Genomic DNA, 18,566 nt, shown 5'->3' with positions numbered 1-18,566 from the left:
AGTTTTTACTTCTCTTTTTTCATTTCTAAGTCTATTGATTTGAGTCTTTTCCCTTTATTTCTTGATGAGTCTGGCTAATGGTTTATCAATTTTGTTTATCTTCTCAAAGAACTAGCTTTTAATTTTATTGATCTCTGCTATTGTTTCCTTCATTTCTTTTTCATTTATTTCTGATCTAATCTTTATGATTTCTTTCCTTCTGCTAACTTTGGGGTTTTTTTTGGTTCTTCTTTCTCTAATTGATTTAGGTGTAAGGTTAGGTTGTTTATTTGAGATGTTTCTTGTTTCTTGAGGCAGGATTGTATTGCTCTAAACTTCCCTCTTAGAACTGCTTTTGCTGCATCCCATAGGTTTTGGGTCCTTGTGTTTTCATTGTCATTTATTTCTAGTTTTTTTTTTGATTTCCTCTTTGATTTCTTCAGTGATCCCTTGGTTATTAAGTAGTGAATTGTTTAGCCTCCATGTGTTTGTATTTTTTACAGGTTTTTTTTTTTTTCCTGTAATTGATATGTAGTCTTATAACGTTGTGGTCAGAAAAGATACTTGATACAATTTCAATTTTCTTAAATTTACCAAGGCTTGATTTGTGACCCAAGATATAATCTATCCTGGAGAATGTTCCATGAGCACTTGAGAAGAAAGTGTATTCTGCTGTTTTTAGACGGAATGTCCTAAAAATATCAGTTAAATCTATCTTGTTCAATGTACCATTTAAAGCTTGTGTTTCCTTATTTATTTTCATTTTGGATGATCTGTCCATTGGTGAAAGGGGGGTGTTAAGGTCCCCTACTATGATTGCGTTACTGTAGATTTCCCCTTTCATGGCTGTTAGCATTTGCCTTATGTACTGAGGTGATCCTATGTTGGGTGCATAAATATTTACAATTGTTATATCTTCTTCTTGGATTGATCCCTTGATCATTATGTAGTATCCTTCTTGGACATCTCTTTAAAATGTAAGACTTCTGCTCTGTTTGACATATACTGCCAAACTCACTGGCATCATCAACTAGGAAAACTAGAATATAAACTCTGGGAGTACATATAATGAGCCATTATCTCACAAGACCCAAGGTGTTCCCTTTTCATAAGGGAGGTTTTGCTGAGAGACACATTAATCCCTTGATTTATCCCTGAAACTCAGTCCTGATGGGTTTATATTTAAACAGAGCTAAGTGCAGGTGGGAATGGCAGATTGAAATGGTTTATGATTCCAGGTAGTTTACTTTCTAAAGCAGAGTCATACCACACATATAAAAAGAGATAACTACAACACAAATAAAAATGAATAAAGGACACTCATGGATAAGCTTTTCAGGAGAGATAAACATCCTGAATTCTTTTTCCAAGGAAATTACATAAAGGTGGGAGGTGTGTCTGAAAGTCAGGCAGAACTGAGTTCAGATCCACCTTCTGCTGTTGCCGGCTGTGAGAACCTGCGCAAGTTATTCATAAATTTTGTGATCTTTTCTTTTCATATGGTAAAAGGGGATCATTTCTAAACTCTTCAGAATTAAAGTCTATTACATCAATAAAAACCCTCAATAAATGCTAGTGCCTTTCCCCTCTTCCATAGACGCTATTCAAAACGCTCATCAAACCACCGTGCCTACCAACCACTCTGCAGAATACTGGCCTCTTTCTGTTCTTCATACCTACCTGGAATGGTGATTCCCCGGGACCTTTGCACTTGCTGTTTGCTGTGCTTGGGGGGCTCATCCCCAAGATCTTTTCATGGCAACTCCTCATCATTCAGCTCTCAGCCCAAATCACGTCACCTTAGCCAAGTCTCCCAAGCTCCAGGCACTCCCTATCCCATTACTGGTTTAGCATCTTTGTGGTACTCACTGCCACATGAGCTCACCCTATTATTTTTTAGTTTCACTGTTTATAGATCGGTCTCCCTACACACACACACACACCCACACCCACACGCAGTAGTCTCCATGAAAGGAGAGAAACTGAAGACCTTGATCGTGGCCAGATCAGCACCAAGTTTAGATCTGACCTGAGATCAATGGAGACCCTGGGGCATGAGAGAGAAGGTTGTCATCCTAGAAAAAGCACTCTGGCCACAGTGTGAAAAATGCATTGCTTCTGGAAAAGACAAATTATGGAGACAGTAAAAAGATCAGTAGTTGCCAGGGGATAGGAGAAGGGCAGGATGAATAGGCAGAGCACAGGGGATTTGGGGGGCAGTGAAACTACAGTAAGTCCCCGACCTACGAACCAGTTCCATTCTGAGAGTGCGTTCGTAAGTCCAATTTGTTCGTTAAGTCCAACAAAGTTAGCCTAGGTACCCAACTAGCGCAGTCGGCTATATAATACTGTACTGTAATAGGTATATAATACTTTTCACACAAATAATACATTAGAAAAACCCCAAAAATAAAGAAAACATTTTTAATCTTACAGTATAGTGCCTTGAAAAGTACAGTAGTACAGTACAACCGTTGGCATACAGGGGCTGGCATCGAGTGAACAGGCAAGAAATAAAGATAGTGTACTACTGTAAAGTACACAAAAGGACAATCACTTATAGAGGATGCATGCACATGACAATGTACGGCAGACACGTGAACTAACTTACATGATTGGACACGTGAACGCCCATTCGCATCTTTGAAAGTTTGCAACTTGAAGGTTTGCGTGTAGGGGACTTACTGTATAATGTCATATACATTTGTCCAAACCCATAGAATGTACAACATCCAGAGTGGATCCTAATGTAAACCGTGGACTTTGGGTGAATATAATGTGTCAATGTAGTTTCAACAATTGTAATAACATGTACCACTCTGGTGGCGGATGTTGATGGTGGGAGCAGAGAGTACATGGGAACTCTATACTTTCTGCTCAGTTTTGCTGTGAATCTAAAACTGCTCTAAAAAATAAAGTCTATTTTTTTAAAAAAAATAGGTTGAAGAAAGCAAACCTCCAGACAGGGAGATGGGAATAAGAGTGTTGCATAATCCAGGCAAAATCAGAGGCTTCAACTCAGCTAGAGTAGACTCCCTTCCAGGCTAGGGTTTATGTCCTCTTGGTGTGTAAATGTCCCTATCAAAGCAGAACCCCTTGCAGAACAGATACAACACCTTGGGTGTGTATAATGTGTCTCGTATAATGTGTGTATAATGGTGTCTCGTATAATGGGTGTGTTACCAGCATTCATCTATCTCTTTTGCTTTTTATTAATTAAAAAAAGATTATATCAATTTGAATAGTCAGTTCCCACAATAGGCTCTTAAGGAGTTTACAGTCAAGTAAATCCCAAAGATATTTCACATAAAATACTGTCCAAAAAATTTTCTCCATCTTCTATTTTTGAACATCTTTGTTGGTTTCAGACCAACCTGCTGGGCTACTGTGACCTTTTTGATTCCTCGTTCATTCAATATAAGAGATCTCTCCCTTCAAGATATGTGTCACTCACATATTTTATAAGCCTGCCTTCTTTATTGTTATCCCATTACAGCAAATGATTTTTTATAAGCAACTGGATTGTGGAGGGACTTTTGGAGCCCACCAATGCCCTTCCTCTCTCGTTTCAAGCTATGTTCTGTACACTCAATTCTAGCGCAAGGAAGAGGACACCAGGAATTTTTGTATTTCTTTATGGACAACATTTCTGAAAAGGTTGACCAATATAGAGCCAAGAGGTCCCTGTGGCACACATCTTAAGAACTCCAGCCATTTGTGTATCAATGCATTGATCCAATTTCTTTGGTTTTAGCTGAGCCATAGTTCTCCATGTTGCCCACAAGCCTGTCAGGAAAGAACTTGCTGATTCTGGTGGCTGTGTTGAAACTAGGATTGTTGTGCCAACTGGGAGTGCCTGCCACATGCCAGGGACCGTTTGAGATAGCTCTAGCACTGATTAAAAGCGAAAAAATCCCTGCCCTCACGGATCCTACATTCCAGAGGAATGACATTCCAGTTGGTACCCAAACATTCTAACCTGTTCCATAAACTTCAGTTGATTCTGTTGATGAGGCTTTCTTAGAGGATTTTTTAGGTCATAATACCCATAGAAGCCCATTCTTCTTCTAGGTATTGGTCCTTGATACCTTACCTCCTTCTGGTTTTGTATATGTTCTTTAACAATTCTGAGCTCAACAGACTGATTCAGAGATGGAGGCATTTCTTTCCTGGATGGCTCCCTGGCTACACACTACTCAGGATCACAGCTGGGGACACACAGACGTGTCTGCTGTCCCGGCTTTTCCACTTTTTGACTGTCACTTGGGCAAACTACTCAGCCTCTTGCAGGCTGCTTTCTCGTCTGCAAAATAGGAATAATCCGACATACTGCCGAGCGTTGTTGTGAAGAGAGAATGAGCTGTTATAAAACACTTCGCATGGTGCACAGCACATAGGAAACCTTCAGCGTTTATATATATATAAGGCCTAATCCTCTTTAACTCATGCTCTCATTGTGAGTTTCTAAACTACCATCAGGGACTTCCCTGATGGTCCAGTGGTTAAGGCTCTGCGCTTCCACTGCAGGGGGCACAGCCTTGATCCCTGGTCGGGGAACTAAGATCCCGCATACCCCAAAGCCAAAAACAAACAAACAAACAAGAAAACACCATCAGCTCTCTTTTCCTCCCAAAGTTTAAATACATGTTCTAACTTAAATGTTACTTAGTCCAAGATATCATGTGTTCCTACAGCCCAGGAATCCACTGTCTCACCTGTAAGGCTGTGGGCTCCGTGAGAATCAGGAGCTTCGGTTTCCGTCTTGTTTAAAACTGAATGCCCAGCAACTAATACAGCTCCTGGCACACAGAAAGGCATGCAAATGCTTGTTGAAAGAACGGACTCAATTTGGGAAACATGTGCCTGCTGTTACTCCACTAATACGAACTCAAGGATGACAAGGCTCTCTCTCTCTCTCTCTAGTCCCATCAATTACAAATCGCTAACTGCATTTTCTCATCCATCAGAATTAAAGAAAATTCTCTTCATTGAATCCTCTGCATTTTGAGTGATGACATTGTCATCTTATTAGACACAGAAATAAACTACAGGTGGTCCCTGGCATGTGATGATTCGACACATGATTTTTTGACTTTACAGTGATGCAAAAGTGATACGTGTTTCATAGAAACTGTCCTTTGAATTTCGAGCTTTTTCTGGGCTACTGCTATGAGTAAGATGCTCTCCTATGACGCTGAGCAGCGGCAGCCACAGCTCCCAGTCAGCCCCGCGACCACGAGGGTGAACAACTGATACACTTACAGCCATTCTGGACGCAGACAACCATTCTGTTCTTCACTTTCAGTGCAGTATTCAATAAATTACATGAGATATTCAACACTTTATTATAAGATAAGCTTTGCGTTAGATGATTTTGCATTTGTTAGATGAATGTACGTATTCTGAGCACATTTAAGGTAGGCGAGACTAAGCGGTGATGTTTGGTAGGTTAGGTGTATTAAATGCATTTTTGACTTATGATGTTTTCAACTTTTGATGGGTTTATCAGGATGGAACCCCATCATAAGTGAGGAAGATCTATACATTCTTCTTGAAAGCTTTACACACACTAAGACTATTTTTGTGGCCATTATGTTACATTTGTAGTAGATTCTTATGGTTGTTGTCACAGATATGTTTAAGAACAAAAATATGGGAGCATTTTATGTACAGGAGTTTTGATTTCTACCTGACATATGCTAAAATCTAACAATGATAGTCTACTAAGTACGTCGGCACGAAGGCCAAATACAAACGTTAATAGTATAACCCTATAGGTTATAAGTCTGGGAAGCTAATAAGTATTTACTGAGAACCTACTGTGTGTATAGTGCTGTAGTAGTTACTATGATAAAAAAAAATCTATTCAAAGGGCAAAATTTATATTCAAGCATACAAATGATACTCCTGCTAAGAAAACCTAAGAAACCAAGGGCTTCCTCTCCTGTTGGATGGAGTTTCATGCCACAGCCTTGGGCAATCAGGCCTAAGGAAAAGAGTTACAAGTGGCAGGTTTTGTAAAAAGCTGTCAATGACAATCTATACAATCCAATCCCAACCTAGCTAGACCTCCTTGGTTTATTTCCATTTTCCTGTGATGACGGGAAAACACACAAGGACATTTCTTTAGAAGCAATATTGTAATCATCACTATATGAGGGATAAACTGATGATAGAATCGCTAGCTGTGAACAGGTAGCAACACCTACCTAGGCCTAGAGAGACATTTATATACATATGTATCATCTTTCCCCCTCATCACGTCAGTGGCAGTATCTCTTGGTGATTGCCTATCCTACTGTACAACACATTGAGCATCTGTTCCCTGTTGAATGCCTCCTAGAATTTCTCAAGTTCAAAGACAGAGGTAGCAGGCAACTGTGTGCGTGATTAACCCAAATACAATTAGAAATCCAAATCCACTAAAAAAGTAATTCCTCTAAAATGGTCCTTAAGGAGAGAAAAGTCCTAAATTTTTTTTTTTTTTTTTTTTTTTGTGGTACATGGACCTCTCACTGTTGTGGCCTCTTCTGTTGCGGAGCACAGGCTCTGGACGCACAGGCTCAGCGGCCATGGCTCACGCTCCGCGGCATGTGGGATCTTCCCGGACCGGGGCACAAACCCGTGTCCTCTGCATCGGCAGGTGGACTCTCAACCACTGCGCCACCAGGGAAGCCCCCCTAAAAATTTTTAAACAATATTTTACACAGATACACAGCTTTTTTTCTGTAAATATGATTCATATACATTCCTTCTTAGATGGAGGTGTTAAGACCTGATCTCTATTATGTTATAGCTGACTTTTTTTTCTGTATATTATTTCTTTGAGTTATTTGGGTGAATTATCTGTAAAGGAGATTTTGGTAAATATTCTCGGAACAATAAAAATTCCATGTTTGACCGTGACATTGTACACTTTAGAAACCTTACCTTATTTGTCAGTTATACCTCAGTAAAGCTGGGTGAAAAAAGATATGGAACAGTTAAAAAATTCCATGTTTCAAATACCATCCAAAATATCAACGGCCTTATCTATAAAATAAAATCAGTAAAGGTAATCATTATGAGGTAAGTAAATGGCAAACAGGTACCAAGCGTCATGTACTGTAGAAACCGCCAGTTTCTAGAGCAGCAAAATACAAAGTGTGGGTAAAATCTGGCCGGTCCTGTGGTTTTGTAAATGAGGTTTGATGGGGATGCAGCCATGCCCTTTATACTGCTCTCCTGCTACGATGGCAGAGTTGAGTAGATGCAACAGAAACCGTAAGATACCCAAAGCCAAAAATATTTACTGTCTGGCCCGTTAAAGAAGAATTTGCTGACTCCTCCTCCAGAAAAAAATAACTAGCGCTCTGGCCAAAAAAGAGGACAATTTCTTTAGTACGCTTTAGAAAAAAATTAAAACAAAATGAAACCAAATAACTCTTCAGTAATCACCAAAGCCAAATCAGATTGAAGGACTATGAAGTGTAGGCATGATATTCAAGCTTTATAGCTATAAAAAGACTTCAATAATCTCACCAATTAATAACTTTAGTTGATATTTGTTGTGTTCCTACCATGTTCCAGGTACTCTGGTAGCCACTTTACATACATCATTTCTAGTTTTCAAAACAACTTTCCATGGAGCTACTGGATATCTCCATTTTACAGATGAGGACGTTGAAACCAAAATAACTTACTGAAGGCTACACAGATCTATCCAGCTCCAGAGCTTGCATTTCAGGCATCTCCTAAACATTAAAGAAAGCTCATCGGGAACGTCTTCACAAGCAATGCTTACAGAATCGACATCACAAATCTCTCCAACGTGCCTCTGCACCCTGCACTGAGAAAATACTAATATAAAAGCTAATATTCAAAAAGTACTTTTGGAGACTTCTGGTTAAAAATGAAGGAGTATCCACTCTCCCCTGTGAAACCAATTGAAAAACGAGACACCAAATGATACACAATAAACAACAATAAGACAGCTCCACATCATAATTAAAAACTCAGGCTTTTTTCTTCAGTTTGGAACAAGTTCTATCCATTTCAACATTGTGTGACTTCCTAATGACAAACAACCTTTACCTGTACATCATTTGAGAGAGATGATTTTACCTTACCTTTTTTTTTTTTATCACCACGTCCCTGATCATTCTAATATCTTGACACCAAGCAATTTCTCCTGTGACTAGTCTTTCCAAGCAGCAGTTAGCAGTCACAATTGCTCAGTTTAAGATTTTGTCTGTCATGTCACTAGAAATTTCCAACCATCTGATTGACTTTCTTCATCACTGAAATGATAAACAATATTTCATTTTTTGTGGTGAATATATTGGCATCTTCTAGACAAGTCAAAACAAATATGAACAAGGTTCTCTTCAAAATATTTAAGGTGTGGTACATATATATATAATGGAATATCACTCAGCCATAAAAAAGAATGAAATAATGCCAATTGCAGCAACATGGATGGACCTAGAGATTGTCATATCAAGTAAAGAAAGTCAGACAGAGAAAGACAAATATATGATATCACTTACATGTGGAATCTTAAAAAATGAACTTATTTACAAAAAAGAGACAGACTTTGAAAACAAACTTATGGTTACCAAAGGGGAAAGGTGGTGGGAGGGATAGATTAGGAGGTTAGGATTAACATAGACACACTACCTTATATAAAATAGATAATCAACAAGGACCTACGGTATAGCACAGGGAACTCTACTCAATACTCTGTAATAACCTTTATGGGAAAAGAATCTGAAAAAGAATGGATGTATGTATATATATAACTGAACCACTTCACTGTACACCTGAAAATAATACAGCATTGTAAATCAGTTATATTCTAATATAAAATAAAAAGTAAATTCAAAAAGTATTTAACAACAACCAACTATAACACCTTGGGTGCCAGAGTTGAGTCCTAGAGACTTCTTGTTGTCCCAGCTGTTAAACCTTTAGTTGCTAGATCACAGGGAAGTCCAGGAGATCCTGCTGGAGGGGCAGGAATGGACAGTTTGTGAAGAGGGCATGCATGGGAGAGCAGCAATTTGCCAGGATCTCCATACACTGAGTGTATGCCAACTGTACATGACTCTAAATGTTTTGAGCTGCCAATGGGAAATGGTGAAAATAATTGTATCTCATAGAACCACATACATCTCGAAAATCAGAACCATGTTTGAACATTCAATTCTTACCTGGAATCAGTCATGAGCCTCATCATTTCTTAGTTTAGTTCCGTTTGCTGCACTTGACAGCTCACTTTCATGTTAGTTTTAGTTTCCCAATTAGATTGTAATGTCCTTGAGGGCAGGTACTCCCATAGTGCTTAAATCAGTGCCTGGCAAATGGACTTTAAAACTTTGGGTCAACTGTTTAAATAAAAAAAATCCACATAGCTATATTAGAAATCTATACATATCTCCTTGGTAATTTACAAGGAATATAGCAGTTATCAGCTCTCTGTTTTGACATTTTTGTCATCATTGACACTATTTTATTAAAAAATATGGGTATGGAGTTAAGACCCCAAAATGACTTTTCGCACAAATAAAGAATTTCAGTTTTATTTTTAAGTAAACTCTAACTCAACAAACAGTAACATTTTTTCAAGACCATTTCACCTCACTCAATGTTTTAATAATTCCCATCACTGTGCAACTTAACTGAAATGATTCTACCAGGAGGAAAAAGGTTCTTTGCATGGTGTATTTTTAAATGGAATAGAGAACTTCTGATTTCAGCTCCAACATGAAAAGAGCTTGGAAGTCATCACTTCTGTCCTTACCACAAGAGAAAAGTTGAACAGACTGCAAATCAGTGACATTTCTTTAACTAGTTAAAGAAATGAGGTCACAGAAGAATGACCACCTTGAAATCTGACGAGACAGGCAAAGACAGAGAATAACGGCCAACACCACCTTACCTGGAGCAGAAGCCACTGGAGCCGTCAACTGGCAGGAGCACTTCACTGGTACCTTGGACGAATTCCTGGAGGCAGAGTGCGGATTAGCTTTAAGAGGAGAAACTTGTGGGGATGAAGTCTTCTGTGGGTTTTACTTCCAGGAACTTCGTCAGGTTCTCATAAGGAAGATCTGAAGGAAAAATTCCTCTTGTTTCAGGTGCGGGTAGGGGGGAGGTAACCATTTCTAATAAAACCAGAGCATGCTCTGTAGCAAAGGCCTGGTGTCTTTTATTATGTGAATGAGGACTTTTGGAAGTACCTGAGGATGGAGGGTGGTGCCAGGAGGTCCAACCCTGTGATGACAGGGTTGAAACTTTCAGTCCCACCCCCTTTAAAACTTTCTAAGAGACTAAATCTTTAAAAGCTCTCATCCCTGCCCCCCGCAAAAAAATTCTGTAACTATGTATGGTGACAGATGTTAATTAGAAACAAAAGTGAATGATCATTAGACTAGCTCAGAAAAATGAAAACTGAATTGTTGCCAGAGGAACTGCCCTGAAAGGAATATTAAAAGAAGTTCTTCAGAGAGAGGAAAAAAAAAAGAAGGTTACAGGTCAGAAACTCAAGTCTACAAAAGAGAGGAAGAGTGTTAGAGAAGGAATAAATAAAGATTGCTTCAAGTCTGGGCAATTATGAATAGAGCTGCTGTACACATCCATGTGCAGATTTCCATGTGGAAATAAGTTTTTTACTTCTTTGGGTAAATACCAAGGAGCACGGTTGCTGGATCATTGGTAAGAGAATATTTAGTTTTATAAGAAACCACCAAACTGTCTTCCAAAGGGTCTGTACCTTTGCATTTCCACCAGTAGTTTAGGCTCCAGGAAAACGATTTCTCTTGAGGGCAGGACTTATTAGAAGAAAAGAATGCATATTTCAAAATGACTGTTTTTTCCCCTCCCTCTGAAGCAGCATGGGACTTTTCTCCAATCTTCACTGAGAGAACCTGGTAGGGCTCCCAGAGATAAAATTCACAGAAGGACAGGGCCTTCTTAAGACTGGAGTTTTTAAACTCTCACACTTGGAGCCTTCAGCAATTCATCAGTTACAACTCAGATATTCCTACTCCAGCACTGTTTCCTGTGGGCATCTCTGCTTCAATAAGTGTGACTCTCTGTATCTACCTGTTTCTCCAATTTGAGGGGCAATGGGTTGATCTTCAGTGTACTCAGTCTTTTACTTATTATGGTAGAATGACAACTTCCAAGCTTCTTATATGCTGGACCAGAAACCAGTGTCAAAGAAAAGCAGTGCTGGGCCCTTGTGAGAGGCAGCAAGACAGATTCTATGCAGACTCTTGCAGGAGGGAAAAGCGACTTTGGCATAAATCAAGCTCAACTCTAACTGAGGCAAAGGTAACTGAGGTTTTGAAGGGCCGAACAGAGAGAAAACAAAAAAGACATGACAGGGAAGTGAAAAGGGGGGAACAAAAAAGGGACTGAGAGGGTATAAGGAAATGGAAAATTACAGAAGGGAAGTAAGTGGAGAATTACTGACAATGGCTTGGCACAGGGGGCTGGGACATGGATACTTTGTGGTTCAGCAGCATTGTGTTTTCTTGAGCAAACACTCAGCATGGGAGCTGGGGCCACCATCAGGAACATGGCTAGTACAGGTAGAAGCCAGGCTAAAATTTGGTCCAGTCTCTTAGCACTGTGTTGGGGCCAGTCCTTTGGTCCTTTGCGCCAGGTGGGTGTTAGCAGTTCATACAGGTTGTCCTGCACTTCCCAGATACTGCGTTTTTTACAGATTGAAGATTTGTGGCAACCCCATGTGGAGCAAGTCTATGGACGCAATTTTTCCAACAGAATTTGCTCATTTCATGTCTCTGGGTCACATTTTGGTAATTCTTGCAATATTTCAGACTTTTTCATTATTATTATCTTTGTTACAGTGATATGTGATCTTTGATGTTACTGCTATGACTCACTGAAGGCTCAGATGATAGCAATTTTTAGCAATATTTTTTAATTAAGGTATGTACATTGTTTTAGACATAATGCTATTACTTAATAGACTACAGTATAGAGGAAACATAACTTTTATACGCACTGGGAAACCAAAAAACTTGTATGACTCATTTTATTGCAGAATTCTCTTTATTGCGGTGGTCTGGAACCAAACCCGCAATATCTCTGAATTATGCCTATATATATATATATATATATATATATATATATATACCAACAATCTAAAACTAAGTATGCAATGATTTTACAATTTAAGTTTTAATTCTTGATAATGTTTCTTCCCAAAACAACCAGGAATATAAATAATATGAAAATAATCTAAATCAGAAATAGAAAGTCCACACTTCATTCAATTTGCCAGTACAAGTATGTCTACATACTTCATTGGAAAGCCATAGGGCCAGATGCATTTGGGAATTCAGAAATTTTTGGATTTTAGAAAAGTAATGTGGTACATACACTGTGTATTATATAACACCCACAGCAGGGTGTAGAAAAGCACCGAAAAGCACCGCAGAATGAAACTCATTAAGATTTTTGCAACAAAATATATGAATACTCACACTAAGTGTGATAAATAAAAACACATGTAACCTCATGTTAGTTCAGGTCAGGTTTTATACCCAAATGCATCTTGGCGCCGAACTTATGAAAACCTTTCACTTTGCGGAGAATTTTAGATTTCAGAATTGCAGCTGAGGGATCATGACTCTATACTGCCACGTACTTTTTTCTTTCCTAAACCGAAGTCTTTCAAAATGGATTAAAACAAGCGTGAAACTGTTGCAGAAAAAAAAAGAATTTAGCCTAAACGTTGTGCCTAATAACTTGTAACAAGACAGGCTTAGAACATCTTTTCCCTTCTAAATTCATTTTTGTCGGTGAATGTGTCTGATAATTGATGGCATGATTTCCTTTGGAAATCATACTATATACGTAGTGTATACACACACACTGATGTTTTTTCTTGGATTAGATTTCTGGGAGGGAAATACTTTGTTTCCATCTCTGTTGTAATTGTCTGCATGCTGGCGCGTGACAACGTCTGGTCCCTGTGCACTCCCAGCATGCAGTCTGTCAAGTGCCTTCTTGGCAAGCTCTCTCCTGGGCTGCTATTTTGACAAGCATCTGATGTGCTCTCAAAATCCATTTCTTATTTGGTAAAGGAGTTAGAGTGACTACAGGTTTGACGTGTCCCCTCTGCCCCTCCTGACACGTTGCTTTTGGAGGTTTGCTGTGACAGGCGGTTTGAGGAGTTTTGTGCGAAGAGACAGCTCTCTTCGCTCCTCAAATGCTACCTAAGTTTAGTTTGAATGGATTTTCTCTTCCGTTTTTTTCCAATACAAGACTTCCTTCCCAATCAAGCTTTAACCATTCATTTATCATTGTCAGAAAAGATGAATGGCAAAATGATCACACAGGGAGATCTTAAAACTCAATGTTTTCATGCTTTTAGATTCATGTTCTATTCTTCATTGAAACTTTAATAAAGACTGTCAGTGGGAGTCAGAAGTAAAATTCTGCCTTGGTTCTGGATTTTCTGCTTCATGGATGACCTTGAACAAGCCATATTGCTGTCTTTGTGTCTCATGTAGTATCTATGAGTATATCATAGGCTGGTGTGAGGATTAAATTGGTTAATGCTTATAAAGTACTCAGAACAGACCCTGCATATAGTAAGCACTCAATAAATGTTTACTATTATTAGCAAAATGTATCTGGAACCGCCTAGAAAGCTCTATTCTATACATAAGGCGTACAAAGGAAAAATAATAAAATACACATCTCAGAACATATAACCTCCGAATAGTGACTCTCTGACTCCATTTTTTTCTATGGTATTATAAATTCCTATGTGATTCCAATACTGATGGAAGTCATACATTACTTCTCTGTGCATATACCCAGTGCTCAGCAATTTCTTTTCTCCTGAATCTAAAATAGGAGGATTCAAAAGGTGAAGCTCCTTCTCTCTCTGAAATGGCCTTTTCTTTTGTAGTTTCAAGATTAATCTTCAGTTATCCTTGTAGAGGAAAACTGATATTTCCTCCAAGAAGCCTTCATAGATTCTGTCTCACCTTTAATTCCCTGCTTATATCTCTATGACTGTTCTTTTACGTTGTTTAATAATTCTCTATATTTCCGTCTCTTCCATCCGCTTCTTAAGGGCAGGAGAGCCTTACTCATCTTTGCCTTCCTAATGATCCTTACACTGCTTGGAACAGCATCATAAGATGAGATAAAGGACACAGGATGTACTTACTCATCCTTAGTCAAGGGACTAAGGGACTGAATGAATGAAGCAAACCAACATTTTGTCAAAGCAAAATAGCAACAGTTTCCTACCATATTGGTCTCATGTTACGTACATTGTATATCTCATTTAAAAATATTTTGAAAAAACTGCAAGCATTTAGAACTCAAGTAATTGTGCCTGATCAGCAATGAATTAGCCCAAGCAGTCTCACTTTACCTATCTTTTTCTTTCTTTTCACAAATAAGAGCGCTTCATACAACAACACAAATTAGGCAAATATACTTTCTCAATGCCCCAGCAAACAGAGTTTGTCTTACTGACAAATATTATAACAAACAAAAAGAACAGGCAATGCGCAATCCACACTGCCTTCTTAGCATTCCTTAAATATTGCCAAGCACTCTCTGCCTCTGGGCCTTTGCACTCACTGTTCCTGCTGCTGGGAACAATTTTCTTCCAGATATCCATGGCTCTTCTTTCACGTAATACGTTATTCTACTTTGTTCTTCTCCATATTATTCTTCATGTTTTGCTATCTGACACACTATTTACTTGTTTCTTTGTTTATTGCCTGAGTCTCCTCCACCAGGATGTATGCTCCATTAGCACAGGGATGTTGTTAGTTTTGTTCACTGCTGTGTCACCAGTGCCTAGTACTGCGCCTGGAATATAGTGGATACTTAGAAAATATTTGTTGAATGAATCAATACACAGAATATTGCATAAAATATAAAATCAGCAGGACATGATGCAGAAGGTTAATTCTTCACGCTAACATTTGTCTACTTCTTTCTAGAGCTGCTGCGTCCAATACAGTAGCCACTGGGCACACGTGGTTCTTAGTCCAAATTGAGATGTGATGTAGCTAGAAATTACACACTTGATTGTGAAGACTTAGTACCCCAAAACATGTAAAATATCATATTAATAATTTTTGTATTTATTCCATGTTGAAAAGGTAATCTTTAGGATATACTGGGTTAAATAAAATACATCATTAAAATTAACTTCACCTGGTTCTTTTTTACTTTGCAATGAAGCTACTAGAAAATTAGAAATTATATATGCGACAGGGTTGTTCTTTTAAAGTTCAGTCCTATTATCCTTCTCAATTCATGAGGCAGAGATTTAGAAATGTATCCCAGTATCTCTTTACCCCATCTTGTTTGGTGAAAGCATTACCGACCAGGGTTCTTGTCCTCCTTAATCAATAGAAACCCATCAGAGGCCAGACAAGAGATTCAGGCAAGGCCTTATTGGGGCCCCTGCTGCAGCAGAGGGGAGTGAGAACAAGCAACAGGTTCCCTTGCTTGCCTGCTCCCTGAGTGGGGGGGCGAGCTCGTTCCTTACACAGGGTGAGGGGAGGGGTGTGTCCAGGGGTCTGGCTGGAGGGGTAGCTTAGGTGCTCTGCCTACCCCTTAGGTGGTGGTGTGTGCAGGGGGCATGCGCAGTGCTCTGCATTTCCTCCCAACCCCCTGCTTTTACTCCAGGCTCTTCAAAAGCGGCAGTTGGTTTTTTTGGTCTTTTTGTATTTTGTTGTCCGGAATTTGTCCCAACTGCGCATGCATGCAGTTATTTTTAGTCCCGTAGAGTTTCTTTGTATTTTGTGGCTCGAGGAGAGGTGTGTCCTGGTGCCAGCACTGCAGCAAAGGGTCCCAGGTCCCTGCCTGTCTCAAAAGTGCCTATACTTTTCAGCTGGGTGGGTGACTGCCAGAATGAAGACCACTCTTCCCAGCGTCCCCCGTAGCCAGGTGTGGCCCATGGCTTTGCACTGTGAATGGTATATGAGAGGAAGTGTTGTGTGACTTTTAAAGAGAAAGGATGTGCCCTTCCATTCCTCTTGCTTCATTCGCACTCCTGGTCAGAATGTAGACAAAGTGATGAACCACCTTGGACCTTGCAGATGAGGACAGAAGCCTACAGATGGCAGAGCAACAAGATAAAAGGACACTGATGCTCCTATGACTGTGCAGATCATACAGTTCCATGAGAGAGACATAGACGTCAATCTTTTTCAAGGTGCTGTTAACTTGGGTCTCTGTTGCAAGCAGTCAAAGCAACAACTTAGCAGATACAACTGATCATTATAAAATATCAATTTCATGGTACGTTCCTATAGCACGTTTCAATTTTTCAAGCATTTCTCAGGGTCTCATTTGATGTCCACAACAACACCATCAGGTCACTAGAACAGATGTTACTATCCTGATTTTATAGATGAGAAAAACAAAGCTTAAAGCATCTCTAGACCTGTCAAAAGAGGAGGTGGTTAGAAAGCCATGTGCCCGGAATTACAGCTTAGGTCTTTTGACTTGTGTGCTAACCCTCTCTCTACTGCATTGCCCTACAGTGGAGTCAACCCTGATCACACACATGACAGCTGCATCTTGCACATTTGATCAGGCTTTTTAAAAATGAAGACAATAAATGTTCTCAAAACAACAGCAACAACAACAACAACTATTCTGACTTTCAATACGAAGGATATTTAAAACTGGAGAACATGACGGCAAAGATCATGTTTTCCATAGCTCATGTCTCCCTTGGCACCCAGTTCTCTGCCCTATGAGTCATGTAAGTGAAAAGAAACACAGGGAAATACGGAGGCATCTCAGGGGCGAAGTGAGGACCCGAAGTGATGTGTCAGAGATAAGCCAGAATACAAATGAATAGAATAAAAACATGTGCCATGAAATTAAACCACAGCCAGCTGCAGGACTTAAAGATGAGGAAAATTAGAATTCTTTTCACTGGTAATATTATACTAAAGGAGTTAAACTATTGAGACCTAAAAGAAAGGTTACAGCTGTCTGTTAACTTAGGTATTTCCTGTTCCATATACAATGTACTGTAATTTAAAAAGACAGAGAGAAAAGTTAACCACAATTAAATGGGACTTAAGAATCTTTGCAACACATATCATTTCTTATTAACCTGAATTTCAGTGAGGTACCAGGTGTAGTTTGATGCTGTGAAAACAAAATTCTTGTTTCAACTGTTGGAGTAGTAGAAGTTCCCATACCACTTTCCGCTTAAGCTTCTCAACCTGTATCCAAATCCACGCTCAGGGATAAATCAATGGTTGAGTTTCTGTTCTTTCAGCTTCAGCCCCAGTTGCTAAGACTGCCAATAAGGTAGCTATTGCAAGAGCAATTGAGGGGACAAAGGCGTTGGTCTATAAGAAATTGAATTGAAAACAATTCGTTTTACACAACGTCTAGCCATCGGGTGATATAATTCCAATCTCTATCAAGCCATGACAAAAGTGAAAAATGTTTGAATTCTCTTAGGAATAGAAATCTCCTCCCTACTCATCTACATGTTTTTAAATGTGAACACTTTTTTAATTGGAATATTGCTAATGAGTACATTTAAAACCACTTTAGGGAGAATATATATATCAGTTTTGTAAGCTTAAGATTACAGTGGTCAGGTTCTTGTAAAAACTGTATGCAAATAACTATACCTTGTTTTAGCTGACTTTCTAAAATCATACTTTCTTCAATTCAAGCAATTATGAACTCAAGCAGTGATAACTCATACACTTCCACAAATGGCTTCCAAGTTAGTAAAAGCAGAATGATTTAATGATGAATTAAACACCAATTTCCACATTAACCAAGTCAGAAATCTTGGAGGTACTGCTGACATTTGCCTTTCTTTCATCTGCTATACCCAGTCAGTACCTAAGTTGTGGCAATGCTTCTAAAAGCTCTAGGATCCATCAATTTGCCATCTTCACTAACAATACCTTAGTCCAAGCCACCACCACCGCAGTACCTGGGCTACTGCAGTAGACTCTCCACTTCTCTCCACCTCTTCTTTTTCCTTCCCTCCATTTCATTCTACCACAGAAGTTATGATGGTGTTTTTAAAACATTAGCTACAATCAACAGAAATCCACACATATACTGTATTTACCAAAAGACATGTACAAGAATATTCCTTGTAGCATTATTTATAATAATATCAAACTATACACAATCCAAACGTCTATAACGGTAGAAAGGGTAACACTGAAATTCTGCATGGCAAGGTAAATAGAATGCACTACACCTAGGTGCCGCGGCATGAATGTTGAGTGAAGAAAAAAACATGCTGTTGAGGGAAGTAAATCAGACACAAAGAAGTACCTATTTATAATGCCATATATATCAAGTTCAAAACTAGGCAAAGCCAGGCTTCCCTGGTGGCGCAGTGGTTGAGAGTCCGCCTGCCGATGCAGGGGACACGGGTTCATGCCCCGGTCCAGGAAGATCCCACATGCCGCGGAGCGGCTGGGCCCGTGAGCCGTGGCCGCTGAGCCTGCACGTCTGGAGCCTGTGCTCCGCGACGGGAGAGGCCACAACAGTGAGAGGCCCGCATTCTAAGCAAAGCCAAGGGGTTCTTTTTCTCCAGCTTT

Source organism: Globicephala melas, chromosome 1, assembly GCF_963455315.2.
Source record: "Globicephala melas chromosome 1, mGloMel1.2, whole genome shotgun sequence".
NCBI lineage: Eukaryota > Metazoa > Chordata > Mammalia > Artiodactyla > Delphinidae > Globicephala > Globicephala melas.
Note: the sequence above shows the minus strand (reverse complement) of the source record.